General features: G+C 37.2%; 1 pseudogene; it reads right to left on the bottom strand.

Moving 5' to 3' along the window:
* Nucleotides 1–1,181: 1,181 nt before the first annotated feature.
* Nucleotides 1,182–2,430, bottom strand: Slc25a5-ps2 (solute carrier family 25 member 5, pseudogene 2; annotated as a pseudogene).
* Between the last annotated feature and the right edge of the window lie 4,281 nt (nt 2,431–6,711).

A 6,711-nucleotide genomic window follows, 5' to 3' on the forward strand; every position in this document is an offset into this window, starting at 1 on the left:
TGTGAATGTATGTACCACATTCTCTGTATCCATTCTTCAGTTGAGGGACATCTGGGTTGTTTAGAGTTTTTGGCTATTATAAATAAGGCTGCTATATACATAGTGGAACATGTGTCTTTGTTATATGTTGGAGTTTCTTTTGGGTATATGCCCAGTAGTGGTATAGCTGGATCTTCAGGTAGAACTATTTCCAATTAGTGATAAAAAAACTGCATGGTATTGGTTCAGAGATAGGCAGGTAGATCAGTGAAATAGAACTGAAGACTCAGAAATGAACCCACACACCTATGGTCACTTGAACCTTGACAAAGAAGCTAAAACCATCCAATGGAAAAAAGAAAGCACTGGTTCAACTGGCAGTCAGCATGTAAGAGAATGCAAATTGATCCATTCATATCTCTTTATATAAAGCTCAAGTTGAAGTGGATCAAGGACCTCCACATAAAACCATATATGCTGAATCAAATAGAAGAGAAAGTGGGGGAGAGCCTTGAACATATGGACACAGGGGGAAATTTCCTGAACAGAACACCAATGGCTTATGCTCTAAGATAAAGAATCAACAAATGGGATCTCATAAAATTGCAAAGGCAAAGGACACTGTAATAGGACAAAATGGCAAACCAAAGATTGGGAAAAGATCTTTACCAACCCTACATCTGATAGGGGGCTACTATCCAAAATATACAAAGAACTCAAGAAGCTAGACTCCAAATCACCCTATTTAAAAATGGGGTACAGAGCTAAACAGAGAATTCTCAACTGAGGAATACAGAATGGCTGAGAAGCACTTAAAGAAATGTTCAACATCTTTAATCATCAGGAAAATGCAAATCAAAACAACCCTGAGATTCTACCTCACGCCAATCAGAATGGCTAAAATTAAAATCTCAGGTGACAGCAGATGGACAGCAGTATTTTCGTTGTTTGATATTTTTATTTCTTCAATTTTTATTATCAAGAGTGACTGAAATAAAAAAAATATATATAATTTTTCCATTATTGTCACTATGGAAATGGCTTTAAAAGAAAACTGGACAGATAAATATTATTGCTCCCCACTTTTCAACTGGTAAATAGTTGCTAGTGATAAAACAGACAAGTCCAGAGAATCTGTTCAGAATGTTCAAGACATGGAATATTATACAATGTGACTGTTCTCAGGGAGAACCAGGACATAATTATGTGTACTTCTTGATCTCCTCACACAATAAAAGTCCAAAGGCACCATCTATGCCTCTGAAAATGTTGGACCATGGACCACTGCAAAAATTCTCACTTTCTTCATCAGGAGTAAGCCAACTCAGTCAGTCTACAGAGTCTCAAGGGAGGGAGTGAGGATTGAAAAGAAAAACAAAAACTAGACAACGTAATAACATGGCTCCAGCCATGGTTGAGGCTGAAGCAGCTTTATTTTCCTAGTCTGCTTTTATATCACTCTAGGTACATCCAAAAATCATGGTCAGTTCTTAGATCTAAGACAAAGTAGTCAAGCAAAGTAGTAAACAAAGAGATCACAGAAGACAGTAATCAAGCAAAGGAGTAAGCAAAGAGATCATACAAGGTAGTAATCAAGCAAACAGTAAACAAAGCCCCATGGTCACTGTTTCTAATATTCTTATCTGAGCCTACTTCCTTGTCTGAGCCCAGTGACAAATGGCCAAATTTCTAGAAGCAGCCCTAAAAGCTCTCAACACATATCACTTCCTTTGCATCCTGACTACATTATCATAGGACTGTGAACAGTATCAAAAGGACAGGAAGTCAGGCCTGCAACAGCGGTGACAAACTGCAATCATCCAGCGGTAAAGATGTGAGTATACCTGGGATCTGAGAGCATTCCCTTTGCGGTGTGATAGATACCAAAATAGTCAGTTCAGAGGATGATAGTGCCCTCTACTGACACATTAAAGTCTTGGCCCTTAGTCCCATCAGATATTTAGATCTTAACCAGCATTCACCAAGGCCTTTGAATTCCCTTTCAGCTCCAGCTTTTCCCACATCAATTGCTAGATGGGTACGGGCAAAACCAAGAGGGTACAGAAAGCACAAGGATGTGGCCCCAGCAACACCACCTGACACCAGGTTCCCTGCAAAGTAACACCAAAACTGGGTCTCCTTGTCTACCCTACCCAGAAAGATATGGTTGTATTTATCTTTGAAGGCAAAGTTGAGAGCCTGCGTAAGGAAGTGTCTGATGACATTGGCCAGGTTACAACACCAGAACAGGACTCCCTGTTCCTTGCAGATATGAACCACACAGTGTATAGTGCTCTTATATTACTTATCTGCCATGATTTGCTTCCTGGCATGCTGCATCTGCAGTAGCAGCTTGACCAGCTCAATGGCTGCTATCTCCATCTTGGAGATGGCCATAGCCACTCCACCAGCCAGGAAGTCCCTGGTGAAGGACACAGTGGCATCTGCCATGTTGAAAGAAAAAAAGAAGAGGCAAGTGAGTGCTGGACAGGACTTGGCCAACTACCAGCCTTAACTACTGGACTCTTGGCTTGAAGTTGTATTTTCTATTTGTCTATATGTTTATGCCACAAGTCCACGATGCCCTAATCACTGAAGCTTTATAGTAATGTTAAAATGTAAATTTTATAGTACTTTTACTTTATAGTATTTATACTTTATAGTAAGTACTTATTAGTATAGTAAAACATATAGTACTTTATAATAAGTATTATAAAGTAACTAAAAAGTATATAAAATATAGTACTTTATAGTAAGTATTTTTACTTATAATAAATAAAAATGTAAATTCCTCCAATGAATTATTTTTGAAAAATAATTTGCTTCTGGATGTGGAGAGATTACTCAGAGTTTAATAATACTGGCTGCTCTTTAGAGGTCCCAGGTTCAAGTTCCAGTCCATGGGTAAACACACACACAGAGAGGGGGAGAGGGAGAGAAGGGGAGAGGGGGAGAGAGGGAGAGGGGGAAGAGGGGAGAGCGAGCGAGCTAACATACAATTATTCCAGTCCCAGGGGGATCCAATACCATCTTCTGGCCTCTGAAGGCACTGGGTGTTCATGGTGCAGAAATCACAATGGGACCTAGTAGTAGTCATCTTAATTTCAGCACACAGGGGAAGCAGAGGCAGATGGATCTCTGTGAATTGAGGCCAGCCTGGTCCAGGCCATCCAGGGCTACATAGTGAAACCCTGTGTCCAAAATACCAATCAAAATAAAAAAAATTCAAATCACCTTGTCCATGCCATGCCATTCAAAATAATTTGAGATAAAGATATACAAATAAATATATAATATATTATTATCTATATGTGTATAAATATATTACATATAATTTATAATATAATATAATTATATATAAATATATACTGTACATTATTTATTAACTACTGTGGGGTCATACATACACCATTCACATATGTGTAATAGCACCATGTGGGAGAACAATTTGCAAGAATAAGATCTTGTCCTCTACCATGCAGATCCTAAGGATTGAACTCATTGTCTAACCTAGGACCAGATGCTTTAACATGCGGAGCCAGCAGATTGACACCATTATTTTAAGGACTAATTTAAAGTTATAGGTTTGAGAAGACATACGATCTAAACGTTTGAGTCTTCCAAATACTGGAGAGCAAATATCACAGGGATTGGAGGAAGTCCCGGGTGAATGAAATTCCGAGTGAATGTGTATTGTTGACATGGCCATGACCATGTCAAAGACCCATAATCTCAGATGATGGCAAAATAGCAAAGCACCCCACCACCACCACCACCATGAGACTCATAGGGAAGCAAAGCCTTCCTCCGGTCCAAGTGTGAATAATAATAATATATGCAGAAAATGTCGACCATAGCTTTCTGACCCCCAGGTATTTGCAGGCTGAAGAGTACTTCCGTACAGAGACTGCACCTCCTGAGATTAGTTAAGCCTATCTTCTTGATTCAGCTGTACACCATAACTCTGCCTCTCTATTCAGCTGCATATGGTAAACACACTGAGCTTCTGTGTGTGCTGCAGCTTCTCCTTCAAAGAGCCCAGTACACCTGTGTTGTGGTAAATATTAATTGGGGGTTTCTATGCTACCTTAGATCATTTATCCCAAATCAAAGACATGCAACCTTTGTATTTATAGTAAGCCTTAAAGCACTAGAGCAGGGGAGGTACCAACTCTCTATGCAATTTTGTCTACTTCCCTGTCAACAACCCTAAGATATAACTTGCCATGTTCTGTCAGGGCCACTCCTACTTCAACTGGCTGACCCTCAAGGCCATTTTCTCATGATCCACCTACTCCCATGGCATCTTCCTCCTCTTCCTTCTCCCTCTATTTGTGGTCTATCAGACTCCAAGCGTGAGAGCCAAAGCCCTGCCTACCTCTCTTTTGCCCAGGTACAGTCTATAGGCATACTTATTAACCAATAGAGTTTTAAGTTAAAGACCAAAGTTGGCACAACAATAGCTTGCATCCATGAGTAGTCACTTACCTTGAGACAACTAGACTTTGTGATGCAGAATTTAACATTATAATACACAACAACAGGCCAAACCTCAACAAACCTCAAACTGATTCCAGTTTTTTCTGTGTTCATGTGCCTGTCCTGTTTCTATTCCCTTGCCACCTGAGTCAGGTCAAATCTCCTAAAGCCTTGCTGGGATTCAACAAATCAACTGTCTTCTTAGGGGCTTATGAGAATTTGTTGCACTTTCAAAGGGTTTGGTTCAGTTCCCAACACCCATATTAGGCAGTCACAGCTGAACTCCGTTCCAGGAGACCAAATATGCTCCTCTGGTTTACATGGGTACCTGCATGCATGTGGTAAACATGCATGCACAACCACATACACACACACACACACACACACACACACACACACACGCACACACAAACACACACACACACACACAGAGAGAGAGAGAGAGAGAGAGAGAGAGAAATGGACAGAAATATTTTAAGAAATGTATTCCTTTTATTTATAACTAATATTTATTTATATCTTTAACAATTTAAAACTTTCTCAGCAATGTCTTTTTAAGTGTACAAATTTTCAGATTTTTGACTAAATTTAGCTTTATTTTATTCTTGTCCATATTATTTGTTTTTTGTTCATGTTATTAAATGTTATTCTTGTTTATGTTATTAGAATGCTTATTGATCATACGTTGGAACACAATTCTCTTGTTTTCCTTTTGTTTTGTGTTCTAATAACTTGCTTGACTGATTTAAAACTTCTAAAACTTTATACATAAAGGAACTTGACACAAGTAAAAAATTATCTACTTCCTTTGAGTAATCAGATCCTTTTATTTTCTCATCTATATTTTGTTTTTCTTCATGTCACTACAGTATAGCTTAAAATGCTACTATAGTGCCACATCAAAAAGACAAACAAGGACATCTGTGCCTAAAGAGATGTCCATCTAAAATTTAGGGGCAAGTGTTGCCTTTATCAATTTCATATATCAAAAAATCATGTTAGTGGGTGTACATAACTATAAATTGTTACATAAACTTTTTTCATTTATTTTACTTTGTATTTGGAGATAAAATCTTAGTATATAGCCCAGACTGCCTCATAAATTACAATGCCACTCCAACTAGCTTCAAACTCACAGTCTGTGGGCCTGTCTTTTAAACTGCTACAATTATAGCTATGTGTTACCACACTCAGCACAATATCATTATATATTATTGATATGATAAACATTTTTCAACATGTCGTTTTTTATTTCTTATAATACCTGTTACCTTAAAGTGAGCTTCTCTGATATTTTCAATGTGACTCTCTCTATAAGGGGTGTGTCCTATAGATAACATACCATATAATCATGCTTTCTATTCTGTCTTGCAATCTTCGCCATATGATTAGAATTTTTAGAGCATTTATATTTATATTGAATGGCTGTATATCTGTCACTTGCTTATAGTGCCCCTTGCAGCCTTGTTCATTTGACTGCCTTGTTTAGCATGTGTTAAATGTTTTTATTTATCATTTTAATCCTATAGTTTTTGGTATTATTCTTTTGGTATTTAATGGATTCTCTAAAGCATTAAAATGTGGCTCATACTCCAATCTACTTCTAATTAAGACTGCTTTAATCCTAATTGAGCTATTTAAGCTTCATTTTGTCCTTTATCTGCACCAATTACTGCTGACATTGCCATAATACCAACCGACCTGTACTACAATTGCAGTACAGTCTGTTACTTTTAAATGTTTTATAATCAAAAATGATTTTTATGTAACTGTGACTTAACTATTCCTGGTGTTTTTCTTTACTCCCTTTATACTTATAACATCAATTGTTTTAAACCTGAAAGAATTCTTTCAGTAGTTCTTTTAAAGTATATGATATTAATAAATTTTCTCAATTCTTATCTGAGAATGTTCTGTTTGCCTTTTTTTTTAATACTAGTTTTGCTTTGAATCAAATTATTGACCACTGGGCCTTTTGTTTGGTTGAATTATGTTAGGAATTCTGTTTAATTCTCTTGCTTTTACTTTGTTGAGCATTCCAAATGCACTATTTCATTGTCTTTGTACTTGGATAATTTCTCAGCAATAGTTAAGGAATTGATCCTCCCTGTATATGGTAAGTTGTTTTTTTCTCGCTACTTAAAGAATGTCTTTGTGTTTTCAGCTATTGACAGTTATGTTATAAAATGTCCAGGTGCTATTGCTTTTTATTTTCCATCTTGAAGCTTATTGACATTGTTGAATATATACATT

Source organism: Rattus norvegicus, chromosome 3 (assembly GCF_021556685.1).
Source record: "Rattus norvegicus strain SHRSP/BbbUtx chromosome 3, alternate assembly SHRSP_T2T, whole genome shotgun sequence".
NCBI classification, from domain to species: domain Eukaryota; kingdom Metazoa; phylum Chordata; class Mammalia; order Rodentia; family Muridae; genus Rattus; species Rattus norvegicus.